Here is an 11,098-nt window from a genome sequence, read left to right on the forward strand (position 1 = left end):
CCTTCGCCGTAAAGGCAAAGGTGCGAACCGTCCCATCAAAACACCGTATATAAAACCCGGGGTATGTTAGGTTGTTCATTCTAGCAGAACCATTAACTAGCTAGGGATGGTAGCAATTAGATTCTGTATCGTTGACCATCTTTGTGTAAAAGAATGATTTTTGTAAAAATAATAGAGTCCCTAAGACGATTAAAAATGTAATGAATATGAAGAGAGAGAGAGAAAGTACATATCCCGGTAGAATCCTTGGCAGTGTGTGTGTATCTCTGAGTGTTCAGAGCTTGGGAAGAGTTGTGTCTTGGTGCGGTTAAGATTGCTAGTCTTTACAGCGATATGTGATTTTTGTCACTTCTCTTTTGCTTGTAAAAATTATTCTTATGCTAGAAATAATCTTTTTTAACCGCCTGTTTTTAATTGATGAAATGGTCACTATTGATACAAATCTGTTTTTTTTGGGGGGGGGGGGTGATGTTATTTTACCTTTACAAGTTGATAACACAGTTTTTGTTGTTGTCCATAATTTATTGATGAAACCTGTATATTTTGAATTGCTATGTTATCAAACAAAATTCCACCTGTAAAAAGATAAAACACAAAAATGTGCTTATTGACTTTAGAAAAGTACTAGCATTTGTTTTACCATATTGTGATGAAAATTCTTTCTTAATGGAAGACCCTCATTCTTAACCTGAATTTATTCTGTATGTAAATCCACCCAGGCATACCTTGCTGCAATAGCTGGAATGCTATTGTTGTGTCACGTGATTTGCTTTGTTTGCGCTGTGATATGTTATACCGTTTGCTTACTTTCATTCTTTTTTGCTAGAACAGATGTTATCAGAGATAGATGAGAAGCAAAGATGCTGAATCATGCAAAGCCATGTGTCAAACTCAGTTTGCATAATATTCTGTATCAATTACAAATCGTATGTAATTCTTATTAATATACATGTTGCATTTTGCGATCATCTGTACTTTTACAATGGCATAATTATACACATGTACTAAAGTATGCAATTATCTTAACCTATATATGCTGCTATTTTGCAAGGTGTCTTCAGGAAGAATTTTAAAATTTTAAATTTTAAAATTCATTTTTTAAAAATACAAATATAAGAAATCTACCTGCGTAAACACTAATGCATAAAGCTTATAAAAGCAATCGAAAGACAGGAATCCAATGCTCATATCATTAACAATTTCATCTTGACCATATTTTTAGGAAGCAAGCTTTAAAAAAGATATCCAAAATGAAAATGTTTAAATTTAAAGAAACAAGTTTACAAAGTAATGATTTTGAAGCAATATTATACGTCATTTCATATAGGACGATCTTGTAGGGCTTATTGGTTATTATTTTTCTCGGTTTATGTTCCTGTGCTTTTATTCTTCTCCAAAAAGCAAACCTTTCATATTATTATGGTGCAAATAAAACTGTAAAATATTTGTCAGATTTATAAGTTTGTATGTGAATTGTTGAATTTTATGATAAATACGAGAATATAATTAATCCAACCGGACAAATATACCGCAGCTGAAGAGGTCGAAATGTCACCTCTGTTCCGTTTTATGGTTGATTCCGAGATAAAGCGACAAAAGAAAACAGGTCGTAAATATTCCATAAATACTGTAGAAAGATACCTACCTCAAATTATATCACATAACAACAAAAGCTTGCCAAACCTTATCAAATAAACAAAGCTTATGAACGCCTTTATTATTTATGTTCTGTAAAAATCACATTAAATTCACACAGAGGGTGTTATGTGACTATTGGACTCGTCTTCAAAGTGCTTTTTTAAAGGAAAACAACGGAACCATGTCTCCTCATTGTCATCTAGAACGTAAAGAAGGCAGTTAACATTTCTTCTATAATTCTCTTTCAAAAAGTATATATATATAAAATATACATATATGTGTAAAAGGTGAAGATAACGAAGCAGTGATCAATATAATATATCCAAGGAAGAAATCGAATTGTGATCAAGGCAAAAACACGGACCCCTGAAAACACCAGAAGTGGGATCAGGAGCCTGGGAGGAGTAAGCACCCCTGTCGACCAGTCACACCTACCTTGAGCCATCGTTTATGATCAGATAAACATAGTAATGTTATTAACAATGGTATATAACAATGGCTTAACAATTGTGGGAATCATGTCAGTCAAAATACGACCCAGATAGGTTGTATTTGTAAGCCAGGTCTGAAACTGATTTATTTGATTAAATGCCTATTTTTAGGACGCTTGGGTCACTCAGGTGACCTATTGCTATCTGTTTTCGTCGTGTGTCGTCCGTAAATATTTGAACATTTTCAGTTTCTTCCCTGGAACTGCAACTGTCACGGTAGCTCAGTCGAAAGAGCGCTCGCTTCGTGATCGGAAGGTCGTGTGTTCAAATCACGGCCGCGACAGTCGATAAAAAATTCGTAGCAACAGTTACTGTTCCTTCGCCAAGCCCTCGGCACTTTGAAATGAAAGTTGGGGGTCCTTTGGATTAGACCTTCAAAACCGAGGCGCCATGTCACGGCAGGCGTTGGCATGATAAAGAACCCTCACTGCTCAATGACCCTGAGTGCCGAGTTAAGGTCTAAATTTGAATCCCTTCACCGGTATACTAGTATGATGACATTTCTATATGAGTGAAAAATTCTCGAACGGGACGTAAAACAACATGCAATCAATCATTAAATCTCTGAAACTGCTGAACCAATTTCAACCATTTTTGGCATAAAGCATCTATGAGTGAAGGGTGTGAATTTCGTGGTTCCCCCTCTCGGACCTGAGGGTGGAGTTAAAACCACCTAAATTAATGCAATCTTTGAAAATCTTGTTCTTTACTCCTGGACAGCAGTCAAATTGTTGGCATGATTATAATAATCACTGAGCCCTCTACCAAAATTTTGAAATTCATGGCCTTTGGGTCAGGGGTTCTGGTGCTAGGGCGGGGCTATGTAGATCATATAGTGAAAATGCATTACTTCTTTAAAAATCTTCTTCTCTGCCTGTGTATTAAACAAACTAACAAAGAACATAGTTATGATGAGCAAGGGCCCCTCTTCCAAAATTGTTAAATTTGTGGCCCCAGGGTCAGGGGTCCTGGTGTTAGGTTGGGGCTCTATTGATTATATAGCAATTATTCTTTGAAATTTATTCTTTGAAAATCTTCTTCTCTGCTCCTGGTTATCATGTAAACAATCATGATTATGATCAGCAAGGATGCCTCTTCCAAAATTGTGAATTTCATGGGCCCTGGGTCAGGGGTGCTGATTTTTTTTTTTTGGGGGGGGGGGGTCTATTGATAATACATGTATATAGAAAATGCATAAAATCTTTGAAAAGTTTCTTCACTGCTCCTGTCTATTAAACAAACAAACCAAGTATATAGCTATGATAAGTAAGGGTGCCTCTTCCAAAACTATGAAATTCATTGCCTCTGGGTCAAGGGTTCTTGTGTTAGGGTGGGGCTCTATTGATTATATAGTAAAAATGCATTAATTCTTTGAAAATTTTCTTTATTGCTTCTGGGTATTATGTAAATAAACTAAGTATGTGGTTATGATTGGCAAGGGTGCCTCTTCCAAAATTGTGAATTTCATGTAAGTAGTGTTATTTTAATAGTCTGCATGATGATAGCGTTAAATGGGGGCAAGAAAAACTTACTTTATGAGTTGTTGAGTTGTTACCGAGTACTAGACTAATTATTTCGTTGACCCTGATCATCCTATTTCTCTTGCTTTTGGGCAATAAAGCTTCATCTATCAGTTTATTTTTTCTTCTATGGATCCTCTAAATTGTTGTTTTATATTCAAGTGACCGTTAATGCCCTTGGACCTCTTGTTACATGCATACATCAGTGGCGTTGAACAATTAAAGCTGTAGAAATATTTAATATGATATATACAAATGTACATGTCAGAATTAGAATTAAGATAAAGCTTCAAAGTCTCTACAGAAGTAATTTTGAAATTGCTTTTAAAATTATCAACATATTTTGACTGTTTAATATACAAAGATTATCGTTTCGCAGTTTTGGTCTAAGGATACTAAAACTTGCTGAAAGTTTTTCTTTTATTAATTGGGACTGTCTAGCAGAATGAAGTATGTCTGTTGCATTTTTTTAAGTTTGTTTGCGTTCATCCATGCAGTTTTAATAATCAATGCGCAATCCTCAAGTTTAAACAGTGGCCGATCATTATAACGACCATGAATTTGCGAGATGCTGACTTAAACGAGATATTTGAAAACCCTGAAACATAAACTTATTCGTCAGTGCCCTGGTTCTTTTTAAAAATTGATCAGATTACTTAGAACATGCTCTTGAGTATCTAATCAGTTGGAAGAAATAAACACCATCATAGGGAAAGTTGACGACAGAAAAGCTTAACTCGCCTTAAGTCATCCTGTTTGTCATGTAGTTTCGTTGTTAGTTGGCAGTTAAAGTCTCTAGCAAGCAAAATATCCGTATGAAACAGATGGGGCAGATCTTTGGTGTTATTTATTTCGAGTTCACTGAGATATATCAAGTTGACATGTGAATAGAAAAACTATCGTTAATTGATAAAACGTTGTCAATATCTGTTGAATTGAAAGCCAAAACAAGTATTTTTTTCTAATGTAGAAGTTTTTGAATAAATTCTGCTTCATAAGAATGTGTAGTAGAAACATAGACCTATTTTTATACATATTCTGTGTAAAAACAGGTCTATGTTTTTACGAAACAAATAGAATGTTTCCAATTTTATCTGATTAAAACATTACTGTGACGTCATACCTTTTTTTCTGGCATTCTAAAAGCTTCCCTTTGGCACTCCGACAAACTGATATTAATATCAATCTGATTTTAACTTCAATGTCAGACTGTTCAGTACTGATATCTTACAAAATTGGACTGTCACTTGAAAAGAAGAAATTAAAAAAAAATATTTAACAAAGTTAATTCTTTTTAGTGTAATGATTGTTTTGAATCGGAATATAATGTGTAATATTGAGTAAAAAATTAGAAAATTATCCATTTCAGATGTAATCTTTTATACAGTATATTTTATAGTTATTCCCAGGTAGAATGAAATATGGAGATAAGTAACAGTATTCAAGCTCAAAGTCCATCAAACAATACAAATCGGGAGCAGAGCAAACTCAGAACTCCAGAGGTGGGATCAGGTACCAAGGAGGAGTGAACATCCTCTGCTGACAGTTCACACCCGCTGTGTGCTCGTTGTCATGATAGGGAAATAACGGAAAAATCCGTTGACAATTCAGTTGTAAATAATGGTATCGACCATAGAACTTATGATGATGACTTTAAACGAGCCTGTTGATGTTCTTGTTTTATCAACTTGTTTTTCAATAACTTACCTCGTTTTAGAAATTGTTTACACGTAGAACGTATCGAATCAACTGAGAGATATTCTTTTTTCATCAACTTTGAATGGAAATAACGATTGCTAATTGATAATACGTCGTCAATATATCTAAATGTCGAGTTGAAGGCCACAGCAAGAGATTTCTTTTTCTCATGTTTAAGATTTGAATAAATTCTGCTTCATATGAATACAAAAATAGGTCTGCTAATAACGGGGCGCGATTGGTACACATGGGAATTCCAACAGATTGTTGGAAGACCTGGTCTCCAAAAACCACATGGATATTGTCAATCAGAAACTCAAGCATCTTTTCAATATCAACTTCAGAGTACTTGTGTGTACAATCAGAATGTTTTTTAAGAAAATAATTTTGCAATGGCCAATGACAAGGTTAGTAAATTAACGAGTTCCATTTTTATTGAAAAAGCAGCTGTTAATGATGTCAAAAAGGCTGGACTTTAATTTATCTTGGGGTTGTATAAAGAGTTGAAAATTCGTAAGTTTTTATGTTATTGATTTGGCCGTGATTTCAATTTTTCCAAAAGTTCTTCGGAATTTTTAAGTATCCACATCTTTTTTTTTTTTTGGCTTGTATTTATCCTTAATTTAAATTGCTTTATTTTCTGTTCTTACCTGGTTTTCCTGTATTTTATAGGACTGGAATTGAAATACACTACTACTCACGGAAAAGAAAATTACTAGTATTTTTAAAAAGCACTGAAAACGTACCAAAGGTAGAACATTTATTTTTGGTTAATTTTATACATGTATTTGGTAATTTATCCTCCAAACCAAACACAATTCTAATGGGTACAATGGGTACTGGTAGATTAAATTTGTGAACGCTCTCTGTTATGATATATCTGTCTGTCACCGGTGACCACTGAACGAATTTTACACTCGTCAAACTTTCCCCTCTTAGTGAAATCTGTTGTAGTTTACTAGTATACTACATGAAATGTCTCTAGCGGTCCAAAGACTACCATACCAGATTTCAACTCGGTATATAGTTTGTATAAAATGTGGGATTTTCCTTCATATGTACGTTATAAATACTTCATTGGATGGTCATCTGCTAGTGGTCATTTTCTTAATGATCAAGTCATATCACATTACAGGTTATTGACCGTAAGTCATGTTAAAAATTTATACATAATAAATTAGATACAAATTATTTTCACTCGTGGAGACCGTTTAAAGGTTAAATTTATGGCTCATACCAAGCCGGTAAGCATTTGAAATCTGAAGATGGCACACAGCGTTTTGTGAATGGAAAGCGAAATAAATCTCAGGTTTCTGGAAATCATATCGGCGACTATTTTTCATGTCACGCAACGTTATTATTGTTACTTGAAATTTGAATTTGATCACCCTTGTCATCTTAGACTGTATAACATTAATACGGAGTATACGCCTCATCTGAAATGTTCATTCAGTCTCAGGGTGCTAACGTACTGTGTAGAGGGCTCAGTAGTGAATCTGATAATTACTGAAGATTTAGAAACAAAATAAACAGAGCTTTCCTAGCTGTTTCAGTTTTGATGGCTTTGATTTATACTTGTAAATAAAATAAATGGCGCTGACTTGTATTTCAGATACCATGAGCTAAAAATTTGATTATTGTTTAAAGAACATTGCGATTTCGGTTTCTTATTTTCCTCTTGCTGTTCTGTCCTTACAACCGACCAATAAGCCGTAATTCCTCTACTCTCAAGAGTTCGCCAAGTTCACAACTTTTATAAACGTAATACTATTAATTCTGAACTTGGTATCTGTTTCCAAAGTCCTCTTTATGGTGAGATATAATTTCATAGCATGAATTCAGTATAAAAAGTTTCATAAAGAAGAACTGGAAATGTCTTATAATTACTATCAACAGATTTTAATGAGAAAAAATAAAGATATGTAACAAGAGTCTTCTTTGTTGTGAACGACGAATAAAAGCCTAATTCCTTTTTCTACATATATAATTGCTTATGTTCTTATCATACCAGGAAAATAATGGGGTCGTAAATTGTAAGGTTACTTCATTTTCTGACGAACCACTGGGTGTACCTACAAAAGCTCGGTTTTGAATGTCTCTTTTTCCTGACGAGGTTCCTATTGGGCTGTCTTCAAGGTGACTCTCACTAATCTTTTTATGAATAAAATAACATATCGTTTTAACGAGGGCTAAAAATCAATTCTGTAATTTTTAAACTTGTAATTTTTAAACTTGACATTTCACATGGATTTTTAATGGACATGATATGGAATATTACTATTAATTTTGTTTTCTTCATTGTAATGCTAATATCCTACATGTATGAGGGTCGTTCAATAAGTAATGCAAAAGGTCACCAAAAATAAGAAAAGCTAAAAAGCAGTTTCTTTATATATTTAATCCTTCAAAGTATTTCCTGTTAACCTTTACACATGTCTCAAGTCTCTTTACCAATGACTGGAACTACTCAGCACACTCCTTTTTGGGGTGACCCAAAAGACACTGATGGATAGCACTCCCCACGACAGATCTAAAATAGTAGCATCTTCCTTTGATGTTTTTTGGTATTTGGAATTCTAAAAAATGCATGAGATTTACCAAAATTTTCTTTATATCTCCATGTATATTTGCAGCAGTGTTGTCAGCTACGAAAAAATCACTCCGGGAACGTAGAGTAGGCTTTCCCCTCTAAAATCTCCCCCCCCCCCCGGAAAATAGGTTATAGAGTAGGATTTCTCCCACGGAAAAATGACTATAGGGTAGGATTTCCCCTACGGAAATCCCACACCAAATTCAATTTTCCGGGGGAAAATCTTACTCTGTATAATAGTTATAGAGTGCGATTTCCCCTAGAGCCAATTTTCCCGCCATAAAATTTCATGGCTGTACAAAATGTACTTTTGTATGAGGGTGAAGGGGAAGGCATATTGTTACAAGTGTTCCTTCAAATTGGCGATCATTTCTTCTGAAATATATGGAGATAACGAACAGTATTCAAGCTCAAAAATCCATTAGCCAATACAAATTTTGGAGCAGAGCAAACACGGACCTCTAAAACATCAGATATGGGTTCAGGTGCCAGGGAGGAGTGAGCATCCCCTGCCGACCGGTCACACCCGCCGTGTACTCCTTGTCATGATCGGGAAATAACGGAAAATCCATCAACAATTCAGTGTGTAAATAATGGCCTAACAATTAGTATGAAAAGCGTCAGTCAGCATTTGACTTAATGATAGATTGTATTTGCTGACAAGGTCATTGTATCGACCATAGAACTTAAGAAATACTATATAAAAAAAGCCAATGAAAATTTAAAAAAGGTAAATAAGCACATTCACGAACTAGTCAATAAAAGAAAACAAACAATTGTTTGTAATGTTAAGAAAAATATAAAATCAGCTTGATAAAAATCAGTAAATTGATTGTTTTCACATCAAAAAAGGTAATTCAAATGAAGGGAAAAAATCTTTTATTTCAAGATTCCAGGATGACTGTTATTGTCTTTAAATTAAGATAAACGCATGATAATACTTGATTATTTTCAGGAAAACTTTATGACTCTCTTTATTTTAAGAAATCTGGAAATGAAAAACTATCGTGAATTTAAGTGTTTACCTCACTCTCTCTCTCTCTACATATTTGTAATAGCATAAATGGGACAGATTTTTTAAAAATAAAATCTATATTCATCATTGTTTTGTCAATGAAAACTATGTAACTGTAATAGTCATATAGTTGAGACGGGTATCACTCAAATGTGGATAGAGCAAAGTATGTTCGATGGTTAGGAAATATTTTATTAGTGTGTTTAAAACGGCTCTTTACAATTAATATTGAAAATATACATTATTCCATACTGGCTGACACTACACCCAGTATAAAAATGTGTCAATCTGCAGAGTCTATAAGGGGCATAAGCTCTGACAAAAGTGGTTGGTGTCCCTCGGATTCTCCTTCAGGACATTAACAATTTGTTATATATATATAAAGACGGCAGATAAGCAGTTTTGGAATAAAACAAACCACACCTTTACTAAAATAAAAGTTCCATTTTGGTCCCTATGTGTTCCACTTCCACATGTTCTACTAAACAATTGTAAAAATTACGGTATTTTGATAACAAGCAATCTATTTAGTAGAAACCTCGATGGGCAACAATTTTATACTAGGGCTGGGGAAAACTTGAATTGTAAAACTCCCAAAGTTGTCTTGCTAATGGGATGTACTTTTTGCAGACTGTTTTGTATTGGTTCACTTAATAAGAGAATGTCGTGGCATAGGTGAAATAAATAATGGGGGGCATCAATATCTTTATACATATTTTAGTTCGCCTGACCACTATATCCTTTCAGTGAGGGTTAGAAGTTTGGAAAAACTGTATCATCCAACTTTAAGTCCAACTTTAATGCTCCATTCCATAGACAACGAGAAGAATAGTGGATCAGGAAGCTATAGGTAAATCATTTTTGTATGGTTGCACCGACCACGTGTACAAAAATAATGTAAGGGATCTTTCCAGCCTAGAATGTGCCAGGCCAGTGTGAATGTGATGAGACTTTAATAATACACTTAGACATAGGCGTAGTCATGGAAATCGATTATACAAAAAAACTAAATACAATTGATATCTCATTTGATTTACTTTTATCTTACTCTTATAAACAATCATATCTTTATCAAATTTGCACTAAACTTTACTAGGTTCCCTTGAAATTTTTGGAATGGACTATTTGAAGAAGCTAAAGGAAGTCCCTAATTAGATTTTTCAACAGCAGAATACAGGCTAGTGCTAGTGATTTTGGATGTTGCCAAACATAGACTCTTAAAGCCACCACGTGTGTTGGAAGATAATAATTCCGATTTCACCCCTTTCAGTTCTTAAACTTAAATTTGAACAAGGGAATAAATGCTGTGAATATCAGTACACATTCTTAATCATAAAAAAGGCCAGTCTTCTATTCCACCAAATTTTCAAGTTGGAGTCTACATCCTGCATTTCCTACATATATTCCCCAACTTGCTTCTCAACTTTTCAATCATAAACAAACCTTACAGTGCTTAGATACTGAACACCTAAAACAAAATCCACTTACGTGTTCTTGCTCTTTCTATTCTTTTCACTAAAGTCCTGCTGGACACGTCATTACTGGTCATGTAAATATAGTTGAAAATGACGACCTAAAAGAAATCATTTTGACCGGTCGGCAGGGGATGCTTACTCCTCCATGGCACCAGATCCTACCTCTGATGTTTTGGAGGTCCGTGTTTGCTCTGCTCCTATTTTGTATTGTTTAATGGACTTTTGAGCTTGAATATTGTTCGTTATCTCCATATATTTCACTTAAAAGGTTCTAAATACAGGGAGCCCCCATCTTTCAATTGACAACAGAACTTCATTTCTATTATGAATTCTGTCAAGAATTATGCCAGACTATGGACGAAATAAGAAGAGAAAGACCTGAACAGTTTGTCAGAATGGATTAGGTTTTTTGAAATATATTAAAGAATCGTAGAAGAAAGTTAAAAAGCAACGTGCGAACCATATATATACCTTAATCCCTTTAAAGTTAAATTCTAGTGATTTTGGAACATCCAGTGTACGCATCACAAAAGTAAGTAGTTGAAATTGTAAATGGTTTTGATTGAGAACCTTAAATGACACCTGTTTCAAATTCGCACAAAGCCACTAGAAGGCAAATGATTTAATCTTTATCCTCATTTTTTCATGTAATTCGTAATTTGTTTAGATAT

The sequence above is a fragment of the Saccostrea echinata genome, unplaced genomic scaffold (genome assembly GCF_033153115.1).
Source record: "Saccostrea echinata isolate AGI-Se365-2 ecotype Australia unplaced genomic scaffold, CSIRO_AGI_Sech_v1 ptg000056l, whole genome shotgun sequence".
Taxonomy (NCBI): domain Eukaryota; kingdom Metazoa; phylum Mollusca; class Bivalvia; order Ostreida; family Ostreidae; genus Saccostrea; species Saccostrea echinata.